Source organism: Gavia stellata, chromosome 1 (assembly GCF_030936135.1).
Source record: "Gavia stellata isolate bGavSte3 chromosome 1, bGavSte3.hap2, whole genome shotgun sequence".
In the NCBI taxonomy this organism is placed as follows: Eukaryota; Metazoa; Chordata; class Aves; order Gaviiformes; family Gaviidae; genus Gavia; species Gavia stellata.
Window position 1 is genome coordinate 79,131,143 of NC_082594.1, and position 27,558 is coordinate 79,158,700.

Here is a 27,558-nt window from a genome sequence, read left to right on the forward strand (position 1 = left end):
TTGGACTGGATATTAGGAAAAATTTCTTCACTGAAAGGGTTGTCAGACATTGGAACAGGCTGCCCAGGGAGGTGGTTGAGTCCCCATCCCTGGAGGTATTTAAAAGACGTGTGGATGAGGCGCTTAAGGACACAATTTAATGTTGGACTTAGCAGTGTTAGGTTAACAGTTGGACTTGATGATCTTATAGGTCTTTTCCAACCTAAACAATTCTATGATTCCATGATTCCTTTTATAACCACCAGCCAGTACGTCAGCTTTCTCAGGGGCCCAAATTAAATGCCTTTACGCAAACGCACGTGGCACGGGGAATAAACAAGAGGAGTTAGAGATGTGCGCACGCCTGCAGGGCTATGATCTTATTGGTATCATGGAGACGTGGTGGGATGGCTTCTATGACTGGAGTGTTGGAATGGAAGGATACAGGCTCTTTAGGAAGGACAGGCAGGGGAGATGAGGAGGGGGTGTGACCCTCTATGTCAATGACCAGCTGGAGTGCATGGAGTTCCACCTGGGGGTGGATGAGGAGTTGACTGAAAGGTTATGGGTCAGGATTAAAGGGAGGGCAGGGACAGGTGACATTATAGTAGGGGTCTACTACAGGGCACCTTACCAGGAAGACCAAGTGGATGAGGCCCTCTATAGACAGATAGGAGCAGTCTCATGTTCACAAGCCCTGGTCTTCATGGGGGACTTCAACCACCCTGATATCTGTTGGATAGACAACACAGCAGGGCATAATCAGTCCAGGAGGTTCCTGGAATGTGTTGATGATAAATTCCCTCTCCAAGCGATAGAGGAGCCAATGAGGAGAGGTGCTATGCTGGACCTTGTTCTCAGAAGGAGGTACTAGTGGGGAATGTGAAGCTCAAGGGCAGTCTTGGCTGCAGTGATCATGAAATGGTGGAATTCAAGATCCTTAGGGCAGTGAGGAGGGCAGACAGCAAGCTCACTGCCCTGGACTTCAGAAGAGCGGAATTTGACCTCTTCAGGGATCTGCTTGGTGGAGTACCATGGGCTAAAACCCTGGAGGGAAAAGGGACCCAAGAAAACTGGTTAATATTCAAGGATGACCTCCTCCAAGCTCAGGAGCGACGCATCCCAAGAGGACACCAGGCAAAAATGCCAGCAGGTCTGCATGGATGAACAAAGAACTCCTGAACCAACTCAAACACAAAAAGAAAGTCTACAGAGGGTGGAAGCAAGGACAAGTAGCCTGGGACAAATACAGAAAAATTGTCCATGCAGCCAGGGATCAGGTTAGGAAAGCTAAAGCCCTGATAGAATTGAATCTGGCCAGGGATGTCAAAGGCAACAAGCAAAGCTTCTATAGGTATGTTGGTGGTAAAAGGAAGACTAGGGAAAATGTGGGCCCTCTCCAGAAGGAAACAGGATACCTGGTTATCCAGGATATAGAGAAGACTGAGGTAGTCAAAGACTTTTTTGCCTCAGTCTTCACCGGCAAGTGCTCAAGCCAGACCGCTCAAGTCGCAGAAGGCAAAGGCAGGGACTGGGAGAATGAAGAACCACCCACTGTAGGAGAAGATCAGGTTTGAGACCATCTAAGGAACCTGAAAGTGCACAAGTCCACGGGACCTGATGACATGCATCCGCTGGTCCTGCGGAAACTGGCGGATGAAGTTGCTAAGCCACTACCCATCATATCTGAGAAGTCGTGGCAGTCTGGTGAAGTTCCCACTGACTAGAAAAGGGGAAACATAACCCCCATTTTTAAAAAGGGATAAAAGGAAGACCCAGGGAACTATAGACTAGTCAGTCCCACCTCTGTGCCCAGCAAGATCATGGAAACTATGCTAAGGCACATGGAAAACAAGGAGGTGAGTGCTGACAGCCAACATGGCTTCAGTAGGGGAAATAATGCCTGACAAATCTGGTGGCCTTCTATGATAGGGTTACAGCATTGGTGGATAAGGGAAGAGCAACTGACGTCATCTACCAGGACTTGGGCAAAACATTTGACACTGTCCCACATGACATCCTTGTCTCTAAATTGGAGACACATGGATTTGATGGATGGACCACTCAGTGGATAAGGAATTGGCTGGATGGTCGCACTTAAAGAGTTGTGGTCAGGGGCTCGATGTCCAAGTGGCGACTAGTGACGAGTAGCATTCCTCAGGGGTTGGTATTGGGACCGGCGCTGTTTAACATCTTTGTCCGTGACATGGACAGTGGGATTGAGTGCACCCTCAAGAAGTTTGGCAATGACACCAAGCTGTGTGGTGCGGTCGACATGCTGGAGGGAAGGGACGCCATCCTGAGGGACCTTGACAGGCTTGAGTGGTGGGCCTGTGCGAACCTCATGAAGATCAACAAGGCCAACTGCAAGGTCCTGCACGTGAGCCGGGGCAATCCTAAGCACAGATATAGGCTGGGCAGAGAATGGATTGAGAGCAGTCCTGAGAAGGACTTGGGGGTGTTGGTTGACAAGAAGCTCAACATGAGCCAGCAGTGTGCACTTGCAGCCCAGAAAGCCAACTGTATCCTGGGCTGCATCAAAAGACATGTGTCCAGCAGGTCGAGGGAGGTGATTCTTCCCCTATACTCCACTCTCATGAGGCTCCACCTGGAGCACTGCATTCAGCTCTAGGACCCCCAACATAAGAAGGACATGGACCTGTTGGAGCAAGTCCACAGGAGGTCCACAAAGATGATCCGAGGGCTGGAGCTCCTCTCCTATGAAAACAGGCTGAGAGAGTTGGGATTGTTCAGCCTGGAGAAGAGAAGTCTCTGGGGATGCCTAGAGAAGCCTTCCAGTACCTGAAGAGGGCCTACAAGAAAGCTGGAGAGGGACTTTTTACAAGGGCATGTAGTGATAGGAAAAGGGGTAATGGCTTTAACCCTGCAAGAGAGTAGATTTAGATCAGATATAAGGAAGAAATTCTTCACCATGAGCATGGTGAGGCACTTGAACAGGTTACCCAGAGAAGCTGTGGATGCTCCCTCCCTGGAAGTGTTCAAGGCCAGGCTGGACGGGGCTTTGAGCAACCTGGTCTAGTGGAAGGTGTCCCTGTCCATGGCAGGGGGGTTGGAACTAGATAATCTTTAAGGTCCTTTCCAACCCAAACCATTCCATGATTCTATGATTTGGCAGTAGGCTGAAATCATATATAACTGTGCAGGAGGTTCTACTTCATCTGTGATTTAAGAACTAAGATTTATATTTTGTAGCAAATTAGTTCTGTCTGTAATGTTCAGTTTAGTTTCTTGCAAATGAGTCTAAAAAACCAACCATAACAGGGCAAATGGACTGTGCCAGTGGTATACTGCCTGTATTTACAAACATACCATATGTAGTACTAAACAAAGCTGAGGGATAGAGGTTGTGAACCCTATTAAGACCTGAAAATTTTCTCATGCAGTTTGAAGTGCTGTGAACTGACAATAAATACTTTTACCTTCTTGCTAGATTGAAGCAAGAGAGTTTACAATAGAAGGCGGTGATTGACACATGATCCAAAAGCTCCACTGAAGATCTCCTAACTGGACATGATGACAATGTTGTGCCATTTGCACTCCAAGAGAAAATTATTATTATTATTAGCTTCTTTTCTGTACATTCTTTCATTTTTTGGTGGCTTCAGTACACCTATTATGTAGGGGGAGAAAAATTATCCTCAGCAACTTTCTTCAAGTTTCTTAACCACATCCATGGAAAAAAAAAAAATCCTTCAAACTTTGGTTATTCCTTGTGCAATCTTAAAATATAAATACTGAATCACAAACAGAAAACAAACAGAAAAACAGAATGGTAAAATATCACAAGGTATTTATTTTACCAATATTTCCCATGGGAAGACCACAGTATGTGTTCTTAACTAAACTAGAGTAAAATTAGGATAATTGTCTCACAAAGTTATTGAATCAAATAGGTACACACATCATTAAATCAATAAAGACAGTGTAGTACCAACAACAAGATAGAGAAGTAATGTGTAAACTGGTACAAAGGCAAGTCAAGACTATAAAAATGATGTGTTTCAGAGGCAGAATGCAATGTATTGGTGTTCTTGCTTTTTATTCTGACATGTATACAGCAAACGGATGCCAAATGGAACCAGGTTCATTTAAAACAGATGAAGAACCTAAATGATTCTATGATTCTAAGAATGCTATCAAAAGTAACATGCTCTTTTCATAGAGTAGAGCATGACTATTTGTGTCCAGGTATTAAGACATTTCCACGTAGAGTAGAAAAAAAATTGCAATAGTCTGAGATTCTTTAAGGAAACTCTGTTCTTGGCTGCTTGTTTTGAATACTGTGATGATACTAACTTCTCATGAGCCAGTCTCTTTTAAATGACTGTAGTTGCAGGACTGTCAATTTTTACATGGCAAGGGTCTGTTCTCCAACCATAATGTGACTTGGGTTACAAAGTCAAGTATGAATTTTGACCATAAATCTAAGTCCTGTCAAAGGATTTTATATTCTCCTAAAGCATCATTAGTAAATCTTAAAGCAAATTCTGTAATTCCTAATTACAGAAATACCAAGGGAATTAAAAACAAGCCAAAACCTTCAAAATCAAGAATTTGCTTGAATGCAAATAGGAATGTGGGGCTGCTCTTCGATTTATCAGAGACTAAGGATTTGACCACTTCGTATTAAGTATGTCAGTGTGGATGAAGAACATTTTTAGTTATTAAACTTGGAAATGATTATGATATAGTTAAGAGCATATGCATACAATATTAAGAGTAAACTGTCAAGAAGTAGGACTTAATTTTGTCTGTTTGTATTAATGAAAACAAAAATTTTAGATAAAAATTGTATTTATCATTTAACACTTCCTATTTGCCAAAGGTTTATTGAATTATATCTTTTTGAGATATGGAGATCTTACATTAGAACATCTATTTTCCTTAAATAGAAATCTGAAATGATAAAACTGCTTGCAGACACAAATTTTTTCATGTAGATTCCCTGGTTCCCTTGCTCTAATGTTAATGAATTGGGATATTTTTCCAAAATATATTTATACTTTAGGCAACTATTAGGCACCTTAACTCTGTCCCTGCTCCACAAATATATTTTAACTACCATTTACCTCTGATATACGCTTGTAGGAGTCACATTTTTCATTGGCAGTGAATATATTTCTGCCTTCATTCTAAGAAATCAATCCCAAGAAAGCTGAAAATTAAGCTTTCTCCCCCTCACTTCACTGGTGGACCCAAACTAGTAGGCTTTTGCCACTAACATAACTAGATTTTACAACAGATCAGGAATAAAGGAATACCCCCCTCATACCAGACACCATAGCAGTCAGAGCACTTTGTTTTGGCTTTGATATTAGATATCTGACTTCCAACATCTAAAAATCCTATTTTGCTATCTTCAGATCTTAAATTTGATTAAAAAAAATGAAAAAGAAAAAAATTACAGTTATTGAAAGTAAGGATTTGTCATAGCTAACAAAAGAAGAGTGGATACTTACTTGGGGATACTTACGACATCAAGTTTTATGTGAAATAAACTCTAAACTCCCTTCAGGTCTTTCCTTTTCTATCTGTCATGGTTTAAGCACCACACAACCACTCGCTCACTCCCCCCAGGTGGGATGGGGGAGAGAATCAGAAGAGTAAAAGTGAGAAAGCTCATGGGTTGAGATAAAGACAGTTTAAAAGATAAAGCAAAAGCCGCACAGGCAAGCAAAGCAGAACAAGGAATTCATTCACTCTTTCCCATCGGCAGGCAGGTGTTCAGCCATCTCCAGGAAAGCAGGGCTCCATCACGGTTAACAGTTACTTGGGAAGACAAATGCCATTACTCCGAATGTCCCCCCCTTCCTTCTTCCTCCCCCAGCTTTATATGCTGAGCATGATGTCATATGGTATGGAATATCCCTTTGGTCAGTTGGGGTCAGCTGTCCCGGCTGTGTCCCCTCCCAACTTCTTGTGCACCCCCAGCCTACTCGCTGGTGGGGTGGTGTGAGAAGCAGAAAAGACCTTGACTCTGTGTAAGCACTGCTCAGCAGTAACTAAAACATCCCTGCTCTATCAACACTGTTTTCAGCACAAATCCAACAAATAGCCCCATACTAGCTACTATGAAGAAAATTAACTCTACCCCAGCCAAAACCAGCACACTATTCTCTTTTCTCTTTATCCCGTTTCAAAATAGCTTAAAGGCTATCTTCTGTCCGCAAGGAAATGACGTCTCACCTGGATTTCTATACAGATTTTCAGAGCAGTGATACATAATAGGTCTCACAAATATCAACTGAAAACCCATTTAATATAAGACTTCTTTATCTCTTAATAAAATCTAGTTTATCCCATCAAGCTTTTAAAATTAGCTTTGATTTTTGTTAATTCGGGGAGATTAAGTCCCCTTCAGCAAAACTCGGGGATAAAAAAAACCCAAAAAGGTATTTGGATTTATCTAGTTGTTAGAGAAAGAAAGGTTAAATTATTAATGTCTTACACACAACTATTTGGAATGCCCTCTATATTCAGAAGTTAAAAGAAAAAAGAAAAGAAATTGTAGTATTTCCTCACGTTTTGCCAAAATGCTGTCACTTACTCTCACTTGCATTTTCCCACTTACAGATTGCTGATACTTGGGATATTGGGTTTCATGAGAAACATACAGGAGCTATTCCTTGATAGCAGAAAAAAACACATTTGGGAAGGTAAAACAGCAGTGTGTAGTACATGAGAGGTTTGAAGATCCTTCTCCACCTGAGGGATTAAAACTTTCCTCATCTAAACTAGAACTGGCGGTACATAAATATAATGTGCATTAACATAAAAAATGCATAATAAATAAAATTATCCTTGCAAAAATATTCCCTCCAAGTGGTTTTGAAATTATACATGGTTCCAATTCTTTATCAATAAGCTATATAAAATTTACATGAAGGATAATTTTTCTCAAAAATACCTCACTTTTAAACATACTTTTTTAATATACTCATTCTGATTTGTAATTTCTTGGCTTGTATTTTACAGGAGCTATTTCAAAGCTATTTGCATAAACTGTGTGGTACTTCTTTTATGAGTTTGCTATAACAGGGTCCAAATATGTATATTTTATTATAAGGGAAGAAAGAATACTAAGTTTCTTTATTATTTTTGAAATAGAATTAGGAAAATAAATCCTCTGTTTATTCACCACCATTTTTGGGAATGTCATATAAAAGGTATTAAGGAATCTAAGATATTTTTTCCTAAATGTAAACAAAAATATCTGTCAGGTATCACATGTTCTCATTCTCACTTAGATCAAAGAATAAATATCAGAGGTATAAAAATACCATGTTCACCCAGCAGCTTGAGCCAGGCAGGTACTTCCCTCTCTCAAATAGGGGTACCCATATTATATATGCTGAAGTAGAACAGACAAGCTGGAAAGAGCCTGTAGAAAGATAATTATTCGTCTATTTCAAGTTTAACTGTTAAATTTAGCTAGAATTTCTTGTAGAAATTACATTCATATCCCCATCATTCTGTGCTTCTGTGTTGGCATGGCTCTTACACAGAGCCTCTAATCAATGTTCTATCATTAAAAGGATTTCCATTTGCTCTATTAGAACAGTAATCATAAGCATATATCCATTGTAAAGAAGCCCATCTAGCATAAATTTATCCCACATCCACTTGGAGATACAGCAATTTAAATTAGATGCAACCCAGATACAGAGAAGATAATTTTTTGCATTAGTAGAAAAATAGTTTCATATTATCACTACTGTCTGAAGCAAGGAAGAAACAATTCAAAGAAAACTCACTTCACTTTCAGAATGCATCTCCCTGAACAATTTTCACCTTTTCAAACTACCAAGTATCTTATTTCTCTAAATTTATTTATTAAGGCTCCTTAGATTCCCCAAGCAATATTTCATTGCTTTATATTTCCACCATCAGAATTATTCATTAGCTTCCTCATACTCAAAAGAAACTCCTTATCTCTGTGGTACATCTCTAAGTGTTGAGTTATTAAATATAAATGTGATATCAAATATTGGGCAGAACTCAAACCAGAATGTATTTTTATTTATATACTGTCTTTTTGACCCTGTTAAAGATGTTATAGATTAAGTGTACGTGTGTCTGTGTGTGTATGTATATAACGGCACAGTTTCAAAAGGAGGAAATAATTCCCAATTCTCTCATCCGAATTAGCGTAGGAAGCAAGATACTGACTTTCAATCTAGTAAGCCCAAACAGGAACTTCACCTGGCGTCTCCCATTTCTCAGATAGGAACAGCAGCAAGAACACCTCTCTGTCTATCACAGCGCAAATATCCAGTCTTTGAAAAAATACTGTCAGTGAAGTCTACATGAGAAGACGGTTTGCAGATTTCAGGTAAATAAAAGCGAACTTTCAGAAACATCAGCCAAATATAGATGAAATGAAGAGGGGTGAGATTACAGAACTCGCCCTTACCAGCTAGCTAGCACACTGGCTGCTTATAAACAACTGTTTTTCAGCTTGCTGGATCCTATTCAACAGGCCCTTCTTCACTGGCATTGAACAGAGAAGGCAGACAACTAGCGAAGGTGATAGTCTCCTTTCCACATAGGCTGGCAAATCCCAGGACAAGAAGAAAGAAGGTGGTGGAGAAAGACTTCCTCTTAATGACTTCACTTGTATGGATTCAATAACCTGTGTAAACATTATTTGTATATTATGCATAGGAAAAATAGAGCTACAAATAATAACATTTTTCAAATTCCTATTAATTTTTCATTAGTTGATTTAGGACCCAGAAGGGCTACAGATAGACTTTTTTGTTCTTGTAACTCTGCTAAGACACCTTTTCTCCTCCTCTAAATGGCACAATTTACTCTAAACATAACCCTGTGCTGCCTCAGGTCACTGAGGTACAGTCCTGTGACAAACAACTTCTCTGTATTTAGAAACATGGTATACTTTCAAGGCATATGATCCCATGACCTTTCAAATCTAGAATACATGACTGGAGATTCACTTTAACTCTCAAGAAGTTCTGAGATGTCAGATTTTTCTTTACTAAAAAGAGAATTTGCAGAATTTGTTTATATTTTAGAGTTTTGTATAACTTCTTTGAATATTCTGCATTTGAGCGTATTATAATTAAAGTTCCAGACTGTGTGCACAAGTAAAAAGCCCCTAAGTATTTTCAAATGTTATATTGCACATGCAAAAGAACTAATTGGCAACAGTCCCATGCAAAAGTGAACCATGGTATAGTTATGATGTAAAAATGTTGCTATTCATGTGGATTGACCTATATCTCTCATTACATGGCTTTTTTCATGCCTGAGGAATAAATAATATAGTATACTACTGTGTATCTAAACAGAATAGAAGTTACGCATGACCTCTGTGTGTGCATATCTTCTCATTCTCCCTGTATAATCAAATATAAGCATCAGTGAACCATCTTGCTATATTGGTAACTTAAAAACTTTATGCATCCTCTGATTTTTCAGAGACATAAAAATTAAATTTTACCATGGAAAACCGTAAGATACATTCAGCTTTAAAAACTGTTCTCTGTTTCCAGTTTCCTATTTTTCATTTTGCATTATGCATTGAGATGCCCCTAAGGAGCTGCAGCATGGATGCTGACAAGACCTTGCCTACTGGGGCTACCTCCCTACATAATTCTGCAGAGCCATCTGAGAGAAAAATGCATTTGTAGCCCTTGTGAATTAAGGAGCTGAGAGAATTCAGACACCTAGACAAGAATAAAGAAAAAACATTTTTATTTCCCAAATCCAAATCCCGCTTCTTCTCTTGCAAAAGAAACATCATAACAAGTGGTTTATAAAATCCCAGTTTTGTTATCCTAAGAGATCTTTACTTAATATATATGGCATAAGAACATATTTCCCTATTCAATTCCCAGAAGTTCATCAATATAAATCAGAGTTTTCCCAACTACTGTCCACAAAGACATGGTAAACTATCTGCTTCAAGGAAACATTTTAAATAATATTTCTAGTATTGACTTCAATTAAAAAGATACATAGTTGGCTAGGAGGAAATTTTCAATATTGATTGTTTTCTGTTAATTTAAGTCTGGTAACCACTTCTGTTGACCAACAAATAGCGTCTATCTTGCTTTACATTTACATTCCATTTTTTTTCCCCCCAAATACTCTTTTTTTATTTTGGAATTTTTCAATATTTTTTAACTAAGCACTCAGCATCTTAGCTCATACTTACAGCTATCATTGTATCAGTGCTCTCAAGTTTCACACATCTAGGGAGCTATATGTGTTCATTCCTCTCCATTACAATCCCTTTTTTTCCTGACAATTTTCCTGCTATTTCCATCATAACAAAGCAGAATTTCAGATCTGATATTAAATTCCTTAGCCTATTTTCTAGGTAGAAAAATCACTGGGCTTTCCAGCTGCTATGCTCTCTGACAAATCAGTTACTTTGATGCTATAAAATGATAATTTTTCCCAATCATTCAGTTTAATTTCAATTTAATGAAATGGTTTCTTATTTTTTAATCATAATCATAACATTTCTAATTTTTAAACTGAGTCACACAGTTATAAAAGTAGAGAAAGTCTCTTTGGAAAGTCTGTCTGCTTTCGCTGGGGTGACGGGTACTATTAGGACAAAATTGTAGTTTATTTTCATTAAAGACCTTTTCCCATCTTTTTTCACCATGCGCAAACTGGAATAGATTGATTTTTTGTTCCCCAAGAAACATGAAGAAATATACATGAAATTGTTATACATTTTCTTGTTCGGTATATTCAGCAGTTTTGTAGAAGACCGTTGCCAACCTCATATTAGTTGCTATGTGAAATTATATTGCCTTTGGCACTGACTGCTGCATATTAAACTTTAATTCTGCAGAAACATATGCTAGTATAACATAATAGATTGGGGATAGTTTTACTGATTTCACAGAGCAGGGGTTTTCTCAAAGTAGTTTCATGATTGTTAATCCTACATCTGTTGAACCACTACATCAAACATCATACAACATATAAACATCTTTGATCCACACTGTGTTTCTGTTGAAATAACTAGAGCTTACACAATACAGTATTTTTCTTCTCTTTATGTCAACTGTAGGAGGACAGACAATACCTGATTTAGCATAAAGTTAAAAAGCCGTGAACAAACAATATTTGATCTTGCATAAAGCCTGACAGCACAATGATAACCCACCATAAATTTCTGAAAGGATTTGAACCGGCAGAGTGCTTTTATATCAGATCAGCATTTTCTATCATGCTGCTATGACACTTTTGATACAGTACTGAAAACTCTATAAAAGATTTATTGTAAGACTGACTCATGACCTTCCTGCTCATGAAGTTAAGCTCATATTTATTTTCAGAATCAAATTATTTTGCATATGATTTTTTCAAACTTCTATATATAACTTTATTAAACAGCTAATAAGCAGCTCATAAGGTTCTTCTGTTTGCTTTGTGGGAACAAGGAGTCAAAATTATGAGGGCCCAGCGTAAGCGGAGGGGAGAATCAGGCTAGAAAACTTAATCCTTTAAAAATCCCTTCCTTTTCTTTACAAATAAACCAAATCTTACTACTATAAAAAGCCACCTGTGGAGAGGTAATAATTTTAGATTTACAAAAAAATCTTCCCAATTTGAAAAGAGAAAAAAATATAATTTTATTAATTTTTTTATATAGTAGATCACTTTCATACAGTTAGTTATTGTTACACAATAGGCAGGGCAGGCGAGGTGGAGGAGTTGCACTGTGTGTAAGGGAGATGTTTGACTGTACAGCCCTTACAATTAGGGATGATGTGGTTGAGAGCCTCTGGGTGAGGATTAGTGGGATGGAAAACAAAGCAGATGTTGTAGTGGGTGTCTACTACTGATTGTCCAGCCAGGATGATAGCACTAATGAGTTATTCTAGAGGCAATTAGGAGAAATCTCTGGATGGGTAGCCCTTGTCCTTATGGGAGATACCATACTGCTGTGACAAGCAACTCTGGGAAATTCTTGAAGTTTGTCGGCGATAACTTTTTGTCACAAGTACTTAGTGAGTTAACTAGGAAAGATGCCCTTCTAGACTTGTTATCTGTGAATAGAGAAGGACTCGTGGGAGATGTAATGGTAGGTGTCTGTCTTGACCACAGAGATAGTGAAATGGTTGAGTTGAAAATTTTTGTTGTAATGAGAAAAAAGTTCAGCAGAGTTGCTAGCTTGGATTTCAAGAGAGGAAAGTTTAAGCTACTCAGGGAGCTGCTTAGCAGTACACCCTGGGAATCTGCTTTTGAGGGCTTAGGAGTCGATGAGTGGCGGTCAGTTTTTAAGAACCTCCTTTTAAAAGCAAAGGAGCAAGCAATCCCATGATGTTGAAAGTCAAGAAAGCAGGACAAGAGACAAATTTGGCTGAACAGGGAACTCCTCATGGAGCTCAAGAGGAAAAAGAAATTGTATGACCTCTGGAAGCAAGGGCACGCTTCACAGGAAGATTACAGTGCTATGGCTCACATATGCAGGAAAAAGACATGTAAGGCCAAAGCTAAACTAGAGCTAAAAATGGCCAGGGTTGGGTCAGACAACAAGAAATGCTTTTTAAGTTCATTAATAGCAAGAACAGGTCTAGGAAAACATTGGACCAATGCTTGATGAAGAAGGTCACATGACAAATAAGAATGAAGAAAAGGTGGAGGCTTCAATGTTTTTTTTTTTGCCTCAGTCTTTAATAATACTGATAGACCTTGGGCCATCCAGTCCTCTGAGTTTGAGGACCACAAGTGCAGGAACAGTTGCTTTCCTTGTGTGGACACTGAAATGGTAAGGGACCAGCTGTATCAGCTGAATGTTCACATGTCTGTGGGGCCTGATGGGATTCATCCCAGAATACTGAAGGAGCTAGTGGACGTTATGGCGGGACCCCTCTTGATCATCTACCAAAGGTACTGGGAGTCTGGGGAGGTCCCTGCTGACTGGAAGCTAGCCAATGTCATTCCAATTTTCAAGAAGGGCATGAGGGAAGACCCAGGGAACTACAGACCTGTTAGTCTAACCTCAGTTCCTGGAAAAATTATGGAGAAGAACAGATTGGGTACTACAGAAAGGCATTTAAAGAATAATGCAGTCATCAGGCACAGTCATCATGGGCTCACAAAGGGAAAGTCCTGTTGAACTAATTTGATACCCTCCTATGATAAGGTCACCCGCCTAGTGGGTGAGGGGAAGGTAGTGGATGTAGTTTTTCTGGATTTTAGTAAGGCTTTTGATACAGTCCTTCACAGCGTCCTTCTGGACAAGTTGTCCAACTGCGAGATGAGCATGTTCACAGTGAGCTGGTGAACAGCCGGTCTCAAAGGTTGTATTGAATGGGGCCACATCTGGTTGGTGACCAGTTACCAAGTGGTGTTCTTCAGTGCTCAAACCTAGGGCCAGTTCTGTTCAATATATTTATCAATGATCTGGGTGCAGGAGTTGAATGCACCATTAGCAAGTTTGCTGATGATGCCAAACTGGGAGTGGCTGTTGACTCTCTTGAGGGACAAGAGGCCTTGCAGAAGGATCTAGATAGATTGGAGCATTGGGCAATGATTAATGGGATGAAATTTAACAAGTCCAAATGCTGGATTCACCTAGGATGGAGTAGCGCTAGGCACAAGTATAAATTGGGAGAGGAGTGGCTGGAGAGCAGCCCTGCAGAAAGGGATCTGGGGGTGCTGGTCGACAGCAGGCTCAATATGAGTCAGCAGTGCACCCTGGCAGCCAAGAGAGCAAACTGCATTCTGGGGTGCATCAAACACAGCGTAACCAGCTGGTCAAAAGAGGTGATTATCCTGCTGAATTCAGTGTTGGTGTGGCCTCACATCGAGTACTGTGGTGCATTTCTGGGCCCCACAATTTAAGAAGGATGTGAAGGTCCTTGAATGCCTCCAGAGGAGGGCAAGAAAGCTGGTGAAAGGGTTGGAAGGAATGCCCTATGAGGGAGGAGTGGCTAAGGATTTTGGCCTTTTTTAGTTTGGAGAAAAGGAGGCTGAGGGGCAACCTTATTGTTCTCTGCCGCTTCCTGAGAAGGGGAAGTGGAGAGGGAGGTGCTGAACTCTTCTCCCTGGGATTCAGTGATATGAAGTATAGGAATGGTTCAAAGCTGAGCCGGAGGACGTTGAAACTTGACATTAGGAAGCATTTCTTTACTGAGAGGGTGGTCAAATACTGGAACAGGCTTCCTAGAGAGGTAGTCGATGCCCCAAGCCTGTCAGTGTTTAAGACATATTTAGACAATGCCCTTAATAACATGCTTTCCCTTGGTCAGCCCTGAATTGATCAGGAAGCTAGACTAGATGATCGTTGTAGGTCCCTTAAACCTGAAATATTCTATTCTGTTCTACACGAAACACATGAGGAAAATCTAAATATCTGCTTTTAAGATTAAAGACACAAACTGCATCTGAAGAAATACTAAACCTACTTCTTATTTTCTAATCTAGAAGAAATCCTCTTCAGAATTCTGCAACTCTTAATTACCCATTCGCTCATATAAAAATGACCACTGCTGTGCTAAACCTATTGAGATATTAAAACCCAGCTGAGATCATCTCAGAGTAATGTTAAATGAGATTAATAATGATTATCATACATTTGTTTTATATAATAAATTAGATTGAAAACAATATTACATGGCTATCACAGAAAAGCCACAATGGGTGTGTATATCTTTATTTATCTTAAATATTTCTATTGAGACATTCTATTGCAGATATTTCATGAAATATGAGAATATTTTTCTCTCTGGTTGCACTATTCTATTTTAAAAGGTCTACTGAAGCTAGGAATATTTTTTTTTAAGCTGACATGGGCAAGCAAAACTTTCTAAAGAGCTGTGCAGGGAAAAAGATATTTAATCATTTAGATTTACTTAGATATTTAGATATTCTTTAAGCCCATATCAACAAATGCAGATAAAGCAGTCACGATTTCTGTCTCAAGTAGACTTAAAAATAAATGTGTCCTATGACATGGTCACGTAGTGTTACACCTGCTCAAATGAGCATGGAGCATTCGTGCAGCATGGTTCTTTCTTCAGTGTAATTTTTGACTGTTCTTAAAAATGGAGCCCCACAGTCAGAGCCCGGCTCCTACTTATGGGGACAGACAAGAATGAATTAGCAGTACTACTTTTGGGAAAGAAATGTAACTTTAGTGTTGACATCCTATTTATCCCCTGTTGAGAAATAAAGTATCTGCATGTATTTTGTGTGTTGAAATGATGAATTATAACTGTTAAACAAAAATGTAATGCGTTTGTTACAGCCACTGAGTAGACAAATTACCATTACGCTATGCAAGTAATGCTTTACAAACCCATTTGTCACACAGGAGAGGTGTCATTTGCAATCTGATTCACCCTGCTTAATGTATGAAATGATACTTTAATTTTTTTCAGCAGATATAAACCAATAACAACTAGCTTACATTCCAGAACCGGTGATAAATACTTTGTTTTCTTAAAAAAACAGACAAACAAAAATTCAGCATCTCTTGTGCATTTGCAAGAAAAATCTAGGGTTACATTTCATTTTAATTTGCGCTAAGCATACCGAAAGCTTCTACATATCACCCAGTTCACAGCAATTACCACGTTACGGTTACCAATTCAGTAGAACTCACTAAACTTTAAATAAATTCAGCATCATAGAACTTTTGCTGATGTGAATCAGCAAAGATTTGGTCAATTTAAGTACAGCTACACTGTCTTATAACTGGTTGAAGTGACAGTACTTCTATCCATGTCAGTACAATTTCAACTCCAATTTACAGCAGTGGATGAAAAGGCCATAGGTATGATTTCCAGTATACAGGGCATTTATTATGATCTTAAGATGAATTAGGATAAGAATTTCAACAAGTGCAAGAGTATATACTTTCACACTGAAAATGAGATTTAGGTAAAAATTAATTTCTGGGTTCAGACAAGGGATCTAGAAAGATCCCTTCAACAGCACCCTCATTCTGGAGATGCCTAAATCACCAGCTTCCTTGCCCTGAGTATCAGCTTCTAAAGTCAAGTGCTGCCCCATGTAGCAGAACTCCCTGCTGCCTACTCAGGCACCTAGTTTTACCCTGAACTCTCCTCGTATTTAGAAAGAAGGACTAAATACAGACATCTATACTATGGACTTACACATCAAACTTATTTGTCTAGATTATTCTTTATTATAATTAAAGAAAAATTGGGATCTAAAGTGAAACAGCAGATTAATCTCACTCTCTTATTAGCTCACATTCTATGTCCTTAGATATCCTGAAACAGGAGGCTAGCTCTGCACACAATGGATGCAAATAGAAAACTTTATATGTGTTTAGCATGGTATATAGTATGGGTACTTCAGAGAAAAAAAAGAAAAAAAAGGGTTTTTACAACAGATAAGTAGATAGAGTACTCACATGTACTTGTTTTCTTTTCCAGCTTCAGGGTACAAAACATCACCTATTTTCTTTCTTCCAGCTGGGCTGCCAATACCACAAGCGTTATGGAATCAGAAGAGAAGGTGCAGTTTGACAGTGCAAGGCTGAATATAATTGCCATGTCTATAGATGTTGAGTGGCATCTGAAAAGCCTCAAGATATCCCAGACCTCTGCATGTGGCAAATACGACACAGGAACAACAGGTTAGCAGTCTACCAGAAGAACACCTGCAGAATGAAAAATGACAGTAGATGCCAATGTCTATGTACATATAGTTGTCCTGAAGCGACTTTAACTAGGACTCTCAAGAAGACATTTCTAGACTTGGATCATTATTCTTACACTATGTGTCTTTTTAATTAAAGACTTAAATTGTGTTCTGGCTTTTGCTGTTGGAACTTATAAATACAAGCATGTTTCGAGTTGATACTTCTTGAAATAGAGCCTTTTGTTTTAAGCTCAAGGATGGCCCTTTTTATAATGCCACACCAAAAATGCTACTTCTTTTTTCCCCCGTAAAAAAAGCTGCTAGAACCACTCATGAATAGTGACTATTGTCCTTTGATTTGGGTCAGAGATGAAGTAAAAGAAGACTAACCACCATGTCAGTGGCCTTAAGAGAGAACAACAAAAACTGTACATAGATTACAGCCCTTGAACAAATGCAGTAGCAGAAAAAAATAACATTGTAAATAAAGGATACTTATTCTAAAAAGTCATGCCTGCCCCTGAGTCCTATTGATGTGAATGAGAGCTTTGGCATTGAGCTCCAGAGAAGCGTAATCCTTGTGATATTAGCAAGTCATGTAAATCAATGTCTTTTGGAGACTGCTAAGCCATGGTCCAGGAGCCATGCAGGAATTCAGTAGACTTTATGTTACAAGAAATACAAACCAAACTTTATATGTACATGTATATATGTATTCATATATATCTTTGCCCTCCCAACTTAGCTGAAACCTCAGCTCTGTTGAGATTGAGAAAAAAGAGCTAAATACAATTATCTCGATCTCAAATTTTTATACCAAGCCTATTTGTCTAAGCATATCTTTATAGTCAATATACAGAAACCTGTACCTAGACTAGCACTGAGTAGATATTTTAGCAGATAAACCTTATCTAAGGATTCTAGTTATGCCTTTGGAGAGCCCAGTGCAGCAGGTTTGCTCTGTGCTAAGTGAGAGGGAGAGTAAAAAAGTGATCAGAAAACCCCACCATTTTAAGAAAATTATGATTTAGAAGTCCTGTCCATATAACAGCATGGAACAGGTCAGGGTAATAACCACACAAAAGCCAGAAAGAAAGAATTACTTATGCAGAAAGAAAGGTCATTCTGTCATTTTTTTTCAATAGGAGAGTTCCTGTGAATGTGTGAACAGGATAGAGAATGTGTATGTTCAAACAAGGAGGAAAAGAAATGTCACTGTAAATAGTCAGGGATGCAAAGAGTTCAGAACAGGAACTGAAAAATCACCTTTGCAGGCCATTATATAAAATTATCATGAATCAGGATGCTGGCATCCCGGAGCATACTGTGAGTTTACAGATTTCCCATCCCACCAACCTGTGCCCACTTTTTTTAACAGCAGCTCCCAGCAATTTTGTGTTCTCATCACCTGATTTACGGCATCCTTAATGGATGTAAAGACACAGAACGGTATAGAAAAATATATGATAGGATCTACGTAGCAGAGTCAAAATATTTGGTGGTCCTGTTCCCTTTCCTGTAGCAGATGATGGCAAAAAGAAATTAATCCCTCGTTGGTAGTTTTGTGGTTTGATACTTTAAATGTGAATTTCATCTTTGACCTTAAGTTTCCTTTCTGACTTTATAAAACCCCTAACTTTTTCAAGTGTTTTAATTCTTCTTTCATTCCTTTCTGTATAACGAGAACAGTTCCATGAACTGATCTTGGTTCTCACAGATTACTTAAACACAAACTTCAGGAAGGCATTCAGTGCTCTGTAAGACAGGCAAATTAATTCCGTTCTAGGAATTCATTGAAACAATCTTTCATCTGCTTTTCTCGTCCCAGAATGAATTTCTTCATATAAACAGGGTTAACTCCTTATTCTTGGCACTTTTTTATATATCAATATATATTGGGTGGCCTGATAAAGCCTCCTATCCTCTCCCATCACTCATTTTGTCATGAAGAAGGTTTAAAAAAAAAAAAAAAAAGAGCTTCATATTTTGGGGTAATTATTTCTAAGTTTTTCCAGAGTTCTCTCTCTGATCCAAGACAGATAGTTTTACCCTGTGCAAAACTGAATAAGCATATAAAGATTAAAGCATGCCATTTTGGCCTTTAACCTGTTCTTCTTGCTCCTTTGAAAAGGAAATGTTCATTGGCAGCAAGTGCACCACAAATAACTTGTTCTTCAGTAGGACCTCAATTTATTAACTTTTTAACACTGATACTGACACAAAAAAAAAGTCATAAATAATGTTATCTTACGTTTTCGTTAGTTCTTATTATGGTTTCTCTAAAGCAACTTGAAAACTATATCAAGAATGTAAGAGGAGTTTACTTCACCAGTCTGCAGCTCTCTTGGGTTCCTGTTCTCTTTTTAGCACCACTGTGGAGGTCCAAATTGAAATCCCAGCAGCAGTGAGCCAGAGCAGTTGTCTTGGATTCTCAACCCTTTGTTCACAGCAGATGCCTTCAAGGCAGACCTTCTCTTTTCAATTCTGACTGGAATAAAAAAGCATCTATCTTGACTAATACCAAAGTTGATACAACATTATTTTTATAAAAAATACAATGCCCATTTCCACCCAAAAAATAGAAATTTCAAAGTATAAAGTCAGTGTCAAGTTAAAAGAGTGGGTAAATCTGTATTGTGCTATACGCATTCAAACTTTTCTGACTTACAGCATAATAGAATACAAAATCTATTTCTTTTCAGTGCATTAATGAAGAATTTTATGTTGGGAGGGGGGCTTAAATATAATGGAAAACATGTTATCTACACCACATTATTAACCTGAGGTGCTAAATTCTGATTCCTCTGCAAAGTTCTGTATTAACATTTTAGAAATTATATGAGCATTACATTCCTCTCTGAGTACAGTTCAGTTTGTTCATATCATAAAGTTAATGGGTGATTCAGCTGTACTTTTGTTTTCTAAAACATCTAATAAAAATAACTACAAAAATTCATTTACAGTAACTACACATAACAATCCTGGGTGCCTTTAAACTGCTGTCTACAAAAACAATTAGTGTGTATTTTTAAGGGTAAAAGTCCTGACTCTATAAACCACATAGTTAAAAAAAAAAAAGTCTCATCAAGGTAAAATGAAATTATACATAAATTCAACCTTCTTTACATTCAATAATTACAGAGCAGCAGATGTTCACATGCTAATGAACAAACAAACCTGCAGGTCAGGTAAATGGATCCTTACCATTTACATTTTTAGGGACTATGGAACTGGTTATCGCTAAATAGAAAAAGAATAACAGTAATACCATGTATTTTTAAAGATAGGAAGATAGCAATTTTCTGATAACCAAGAACACTGATTCTTAATATTTTTTTACTGAACACCCCTTACATGCTTACCACCACTTAAATGCTTATAGTTTATACTTGGGAAAAGGCACAATATTAGAATCATAGAAAACTTTGTTCAGCTTCTGTGGAACTGTAAAAAGGAAGATTTGTTGCAGGAAATTCAATGTAAATAAAGTAAATCCTTGGAATATTTGCTAGTTTCAAGTTGTAGGAGAGTAAGTACACAAAGTGTGAGAAGACTAACTAGTAAGAATAGTTGCTTCCTGGCAGAAAGGAACAGTATGGTGCAGGACAGAACAGCAAAAGTAAAAGCATAGCTGCTATAGAAGTGAATTAAATTGACACAAAGTAAGGATTAGACAAGAAGCTTGGCCCCTTTTCCTACTTTCATAGATATGTGCATAATGTAATCCCTTCATAAATATAAGAAAGTCCCTTTTCAGAATCAGCTTTAGGCTAGGTGTAAACTACTTCATAATATTTGTGGAAAGCAATCATGTTCTTTCTCAAGCTTTCTTTTACCAAGCCAAAGAAGGAGCATTTTTTTAGGTACTACTGTAATATAAGCTCTATATGACCTAGTAACCTCTTCTGAATCTAGCCATGTTTAACCACTTTCATCAAAATGAATGACCAGGTCTGTAAATAGTATTTCAGATAATGTATTATTCTTGCCTAGTGACATGGTACTAATATTCTGATAACCAAAAAAAGAAAGGTAATTTTCTAACTGCTAGGTTTTTATAAGAATGCATGAAAAGTTTTCAGTGACTTCCCAGATGTTGGCATGGAATATTCCAGAATATTTCTACTAATTTTCATATGCAACAGATTAAAGATCATAAGCATAGTGGAACAAAACAACAGTTAAAACATAATTGGAAATATGAATAACATTAAAGACAAATAACATGAAATAACACGAGTAACAGGAAAACATGTTTTCAAATGTAGTTTTTTTTGTAATACAAACACTCTAAAAGAAAGTTTACAGGATTATTCTGACTGGACATGCTGAATATCTTTCCGTCAATCCTCTTCATAACTTGTTTCACTCTCAACCAGCTTTGAGTGAAAAGCCAAGGAAGGAAAAAGAAGTGCTATTTAATTTTTACCTAAAAAAGTAAAGGATGTCATAGATTTTCAAGAACATTGCTGAATAATCAAACCCACACACACACTTTTATAAATCTCAATCTTAACAAAACTCCTGCCAATGTGAGTAAAAAGTAACAGAAAAGAAACAGTTTGCTCATTCTACTTGCAACTATTTAATGTGCACATTCATATCTGAAAGCAGACAGGCATTTTGTGGAAAGCATTTGGAGGAAGCGTGATCTGGGAGAGCTCTCGTTTGGTGCTGGATGCCAGGTTAACAACACATCGAGATGAAATGGAGGCTGGACTACTACTAGTTGTGCCCTGATAGCAAACACCTGAGTTACCTTCACTCTGATAACCACCATGTTTTCTGTTAGTCAACAATTTTCTAATGCTATATCCTTCGAAAAATATATCAAAGACTTATAACTTCACTGATGTCTTCATTTCCGATCTTTTCTTTAGCAATAAATGCTAGATTTTCTTTTTAATTTCATCTTTCACTGGATGAAAATTAGCCCTTTTTCCAAATGCCAAAATATTCTAAGTTTCTTGTTTGTTAAATGTTGAAAACCCAGCTTTGAGGAAAAAAAAAAAAAAAGAAAAAAAGAAGTCCTAAACTTTTTTTCTCTTTTTGTTTTTTCTGTAATGGCAAGAACATGTGTTTCCCACCTTCTGACTGATTTTCCTAGCTCCTTCTCACAGGACAGTCCTGGAACCAATTCCAACCTCCCTGAAGCACCTTTCCCACCTGCTGCAGTATTTTTTGCCTTGAGCGAGAGTTCTCAAACCTTTCAGTCTATAAGTTCCTTCTCTGTAGTATTTACTCTTTAATACATTAAAAAAAAAAAAACTTAATTAATTTTTGCAGAAAACAATAGTATAGCATACCTACAAGGATTTTGTATCTATTTCTTCTACCTATGTCGGTTTTCTGAAGGGCGGTGAAAGGATATTTGGAGAGAGCGTATGCCTCTACACCATAAGGTAGCTCAGTCAGGAATAGAACTGCAATGTAAATTTAAAACAAAACTCTAGTACTAACAGTGCTGACTTGTCAAGCAAACGATGTTACCACAGGCAGTGAAGAAATAGTAAATGCTTAACTCCTGTAAAGTCTGAAAGTCACAAGAAAGACACTAAGAAGTCAGGAAAGTTAAATAAAAACATTTAAATCCCATTATCAAAATTTCTATAAGAGGTGCTTCAGGTGTACTTTGAAGAATTTGAGAATAAAACATACAATAAAGGTTCATGGACATCAAAAATTGTATTCCTATATTCACCTTCCAGGACACTTCAATACCTTTACCTCTCACAGTACTCACCAGATCTTTCTTCTAGGTACTATCCCAACCCAGTTGTCTGCTTAAAATATATTGTAGTTTTGTGATCCCTGTGCCCAGATTGTTCTTCCGTAACCAGCGTCAAGTCATCTCAGCCCTGAATCCTCCTTCCCCCTTTTTCAGTGCACCATCCAACTGACTCCCTAGCAGGTGTCTCCACAGATATATTTAGTGCATTTTTTCCTGACTCTGCAGGGAGTAACTTTGTGCTTTACTTCTGCTCTTCATATATTTCAGGCTATGCCCTCCAGTGCGCTCAGCCAGAGACCTCCTCTACCCAGCATTAAGCGGCAGGGCAGGAGCCTCTCCAGTCATTGCTGCTGGACCCCTGCAGCCATGCCCTCCAACAAAGTGGTACCACCGCTATTAACAAATCTATGTCATCCACTAGTAGTCAATCCTAATCAATTAATAAAAAAATAATTGTTATTAATTAAGTGCCTAAAAGTTAGGAAGCTGGTGTGCCAGTTCTCACATTAGACTCAGGCTTCCCACAGTTACATTAATTTAATTGCCTTACACAGACATAAGAACAGTTATGAAATATTCTCTACTGACCTAGGTTAAATAATTTACTGTTATGAGATTGTGATCTCTTTTCTTCTTTCATTTGGAAAAAATAGACAAGAAAATCCAAAAAGAATGGATCTCACCCAAAATAGTTATAATCTGTGACATGCAATATGCAGGTTTTTATCTCTCTGCGTGGGGATTAGGCTCTTTCTGAGTTATTTCTTGAGGGAGAAAGCTAGCAGAAAAGAGATTGTATCTGTCCTTACAGCCATAGTCTGCATTTGCTAACCAAAGCTAGAATCCAAGCATGTGTCTCTACTTTCTCAGGTGAAGGCTTTAATTACCAGGCAATTTTCCATTCCAATGTAATTCTGCCTCTCCTGTCTTGGATCTGAGAAAGCTTCCTGATTAAGATGTTATCAAATCAATATGATTCTGCAACTGTTCAGATACATTTGTACCTACATTTTATAACAACAAAATGAAAAACAGGATATTCTTCAAAAAATATTCTGACACCTTTTGCTAACCAATAAACAGAAACCCTATGGTAGTGTCTAAACAAGCATACGAGCACCACCAAATACTAAATAATAAAAGAGTTTTCATCCTGGCCCTATTAATTTTAAATATAGATATTGTTACCTTTGGCAAAAGCGTATAGTCCCTCCATCTCTCCCAGCTGTGTAATAGAGGAGCATTTTTAGTATTCATTAATAACTTTAGGGGATTATATACAAGGAAAATTATAAGCTTTATTATAAAATCTGAGAGACAAAATATTATATAAGTCAATATAGCAGTTTTAATGTTGGTCTGATAACCGTAATTGTTTATCTAACTTTTAATGATTAAAATCTTAAGTTCCATTGACTTTTCTATTTTTGTTTTACTGTTAAATAAGGAATTTGCATAATGAAGCACAAATCCAATCAATTCCTGAACTTGCCAATGAGGAAAGCTTTTCTGTTTGTTTGTTTGTTTTTCTTCAAACAAAAAATATCTCTAAGCACCACAGATTTATCTTTCTAATAGTCCTTGTTACTTTTTTTATTACCTTAAGGCTATTCAGGTGTCTGCATCTTTTTAAGTCTAGGAAGAGCTGGCTACTCGAACTGAAATAATAGGCATGTGTTTAATTAGTTACTTTGACAACTGAAACCTTTCAGACAGTGACTGAAATGGACAGGTACCTCCTGCACTAATCTTTTGACCAGAAATTACACACATTTAAATTGTCAAATAGATGAAGTCCCACAGTGACAAAGAACAACAGCTTGAATTTCTTTACAACATAGTTGCATTGTCATTACACATGAAAGCAGAAGCCCTCACTGCATTTGATCAACATTCTATTCCTATTTTGACCAATTTATCGCAATAAATTAAGATTTTTTTTTTAATTCATAAACATGTAAAAAGAATTTAGTAGTACTTTAGCATATGATCTTCTAATTTACAATACATTGAAGTGTTTTATATCAAACATCTAATACATACTTTATGAATCAAGATATAATTCCAGTGTTGTTCTCATGAATAGAAAATGTAGAGGTCAGACTGAACTCTCCTGCCTTTTTTTATTCTTTCTAAGAATAATTCTAACCAGTAGAACTGTAACATCTAGCACAAGCAGACATAGAAAAGATGTTAGCTATAACTGAATATTTTGATGATGCTACGTAACTTTGAACAACATTCAGCCTTAATACAATCTTGTATCTTTTCTTTTCATATTACTTTAAATACATGTGAGTCATATCTTTAAATACATTACTCATCCATGTGGCTAGTTCTCAGAAGTAGGCCATTACCATGGAAAAGATAAAGACCTGTATAATGAACAGACCAAAGCAGAGAAGACAAACAGCTTAAACTGAAGAGCATCACTATTTTTAATCCTTATGATTTTTTGTACTGTATTATATTTTTATTTCATCCTTCTCTCTTTCCATTAACAGTCTATAAAAAAATGCCCGATACTCTATCAGCAATATTGATTTTTTCACACCTAACCGTAATAACCTTAACAATAATATTCATTTAATTATAAGCTTAATGAAAATACTTATTTATTTAATTATCTAGTTAGTCTGTGAGAAAAAACTTTATGAAAAATGATAGGCCACCTAAAGTTAGTTGATGTGTCTTATTAGACAAAATCTCACTGTGCAAGTTGTCACACTCCTATCTAGTGAAACAACCTGTAGTACTATCTCTGGAATTAGATATATTGCTCTTACCACTTCTAGAAGACCCAGTGGGATATTTAGGGAAAAATAAGTACCTCTGAATTGGAACTAAAACAGGCAAGAGTTAGCTCTCAGGCTTCATCATCTTGCCCAGATTTTCATTGACACGATTATGTGCGCTTGAAGTTTGTGTCCTCTGAAGTTATCCTTATGAGTCATTTCTGTTGGAAACTTGGAAGTGAAGAAAAACATCTGCACGAGTAGGATAGTACATCCTCAAGTACACCTGGAGGAAACAGTAATTCTTCTTCCCTTTGCATGGTGTTAAGAGATGAGAGCATTCACCCATTCCTGAGCTGAGTGGAAGCCTGCAGCCCCTTCCTTCCTTCCTTGCCTTCCTGAGAGGCATGTTTGGTGAGACGGACAATGTGAGATTAAACCTTGTCATCTATTCCCTGTCAAAGGGCTTTGTTCCAAATGATTAGAGAGGGTCAAACAACCTTTCAGCCATTGCTTCGGGGTGCTAGGCCAAGAGCGCAGACAATGGAGACAGTAGCTTGGGCACAAGGACACACAGAAGTGGGGCCAGAAACTCTGCTGAGGGCAGCACACACAGGCTCTGCAGTAGTGGTGACACACCACAGGCACTGTCCCTGTCACGAGCCCTGCAGCAACTACCACTGGCACAGCTGAGCCTCAAGCCAGAGCAAGCTCCCAAGGGAGGATGCAGCTCTGCAGCTTTGGGCTGTGAGGTGTCTGGTGCCTCTTGCTGAGGCAGAGGGTTTCCTTGTCCACAGGAGGTGCGTACTGTGGGACCCTCTGTATAACCAAGGAAAGGAGTTGTGGGCGGAGGTCAGGAGACTGTATGATGCCAGAGATGACAAAAAGAAGAGTGACCCGAGCTTTTCTGAGATCCTGAAGGTACAAGAGCCTGAGTCCCACAGCTGTACCAAAGGAGGGGCAGGCAAGGTCTGTGCCTGTTGGGTTGGGAAATGAGAGTAAAGGCTGGAAGCTCATAACTTCTGGCACCAGGAAGACAGCTCCTGTTCCACCTGCAGATCTGCAGCTGCTGAATAGGTTCAGTGCCCTGGTAGCAGGCAAGGAGCTGGGAGCTGGGAGCTGTGTCCAATGAAGAACCAAAGTCAACTGAAACTAAGCCCCACAACAGCACCAAAAGGAAGCAGCGAGTGGTGGCAGAGGGCAACTGCCTGCAGTGGAGGATGGATGTTCCCATCTGCTGACCTGTCAGGCAGTTTGGCTGCTTGACAGGGGCTTGGGTATTGGACATTGTGTAGAGATCACCAGTGCTTGTTCATCCCTTGTACTATTATTGCCCTTGCTGCTCTTCCATGTGGCTACCAACAATATGGCTAGGGGCAGCCCAGATCATATAAAGTGTGGCTACATGGCTGTGGAGCCAGTGGTAAAAGGCACAGGGGCCAGGTGGTTTTCTTCTTGATCCTGCCAGCAAAGGGGTACTACTTGAAGAGGAGTGAATGTATCCTGCAGGTCAACAACTGGTAAGTTCAGCATGTCAACAACAGTGATTTGACTATTATGGCATTTGGACCCACTCTGAGGATGAAGGTCTGTTAGGAAAAGATTGGATCCATCTGACCAAGTAGGGCAAAAACATCTTTGTCAACAGGCTGACCAACCTGTTGCAGAAAGCTTCAGACTGGGAACAATATGGGAAAGAGATAATGAGCCACAATCCAGAGGGAATAGTAGACCCAATGGACCAGCAAATGCAGTCTGATGTGGACAGGAGAGACCTCATAATCAATACAACAGGGCAGAAGGGGCCCACCCCAAGAGTGTGCACACAAATAAGGAAGTGCAAAGAGGCCAGCATTACTGGGAAAGCTCTCATACCTCTTCTGGGAAACCATCATGACTGGGTACCTTTCTTAAGTGCTGCACACTAATGCCTACAGCATGGGGAACCAACAGGAAGGATTAGAGGTATGCGTGTGGTTGCAGGGCTACAGCCTCATTGGGATGAGGGAGACATGGAAGGACAGCTCACATAACTGGAGTGCTGGCATGGATAGATACAGACTCTTTGGGAAGGATAGGCCAGGATGACAAGGAGGAGAAGTTGTCGTTTCTGTGATAAAGCAGCAAGGACGCATGGAGCTTTGCTGAGGGAAGGGTAATGAGCCAGCTGAGAACTTGTTGATCAGCATTTGTGGGAAGACCAACATGGGTTTCATGCGCTGCATGTCTGCTACCAGACCTTTTGATCAGGAAGAGGTAGATGAGGACTTCTTCATACAACTGGAAGAAGCCTCAAGTTCACAGGCCCTGGTCCTCATGGGGGACTTGAAATACCCCAACACCACAGAAGGACACAGGAAATTCAGGAGTTTTCTGGGCCTTAATGAGACCACATCTGGAGTGACGTGTCCAGTTATGGGCTCCCTGGTAAAAGAGAGACATAGACACACTGGAGCAAGTCCAGCAAAGGGCCACAAAGATCATTAA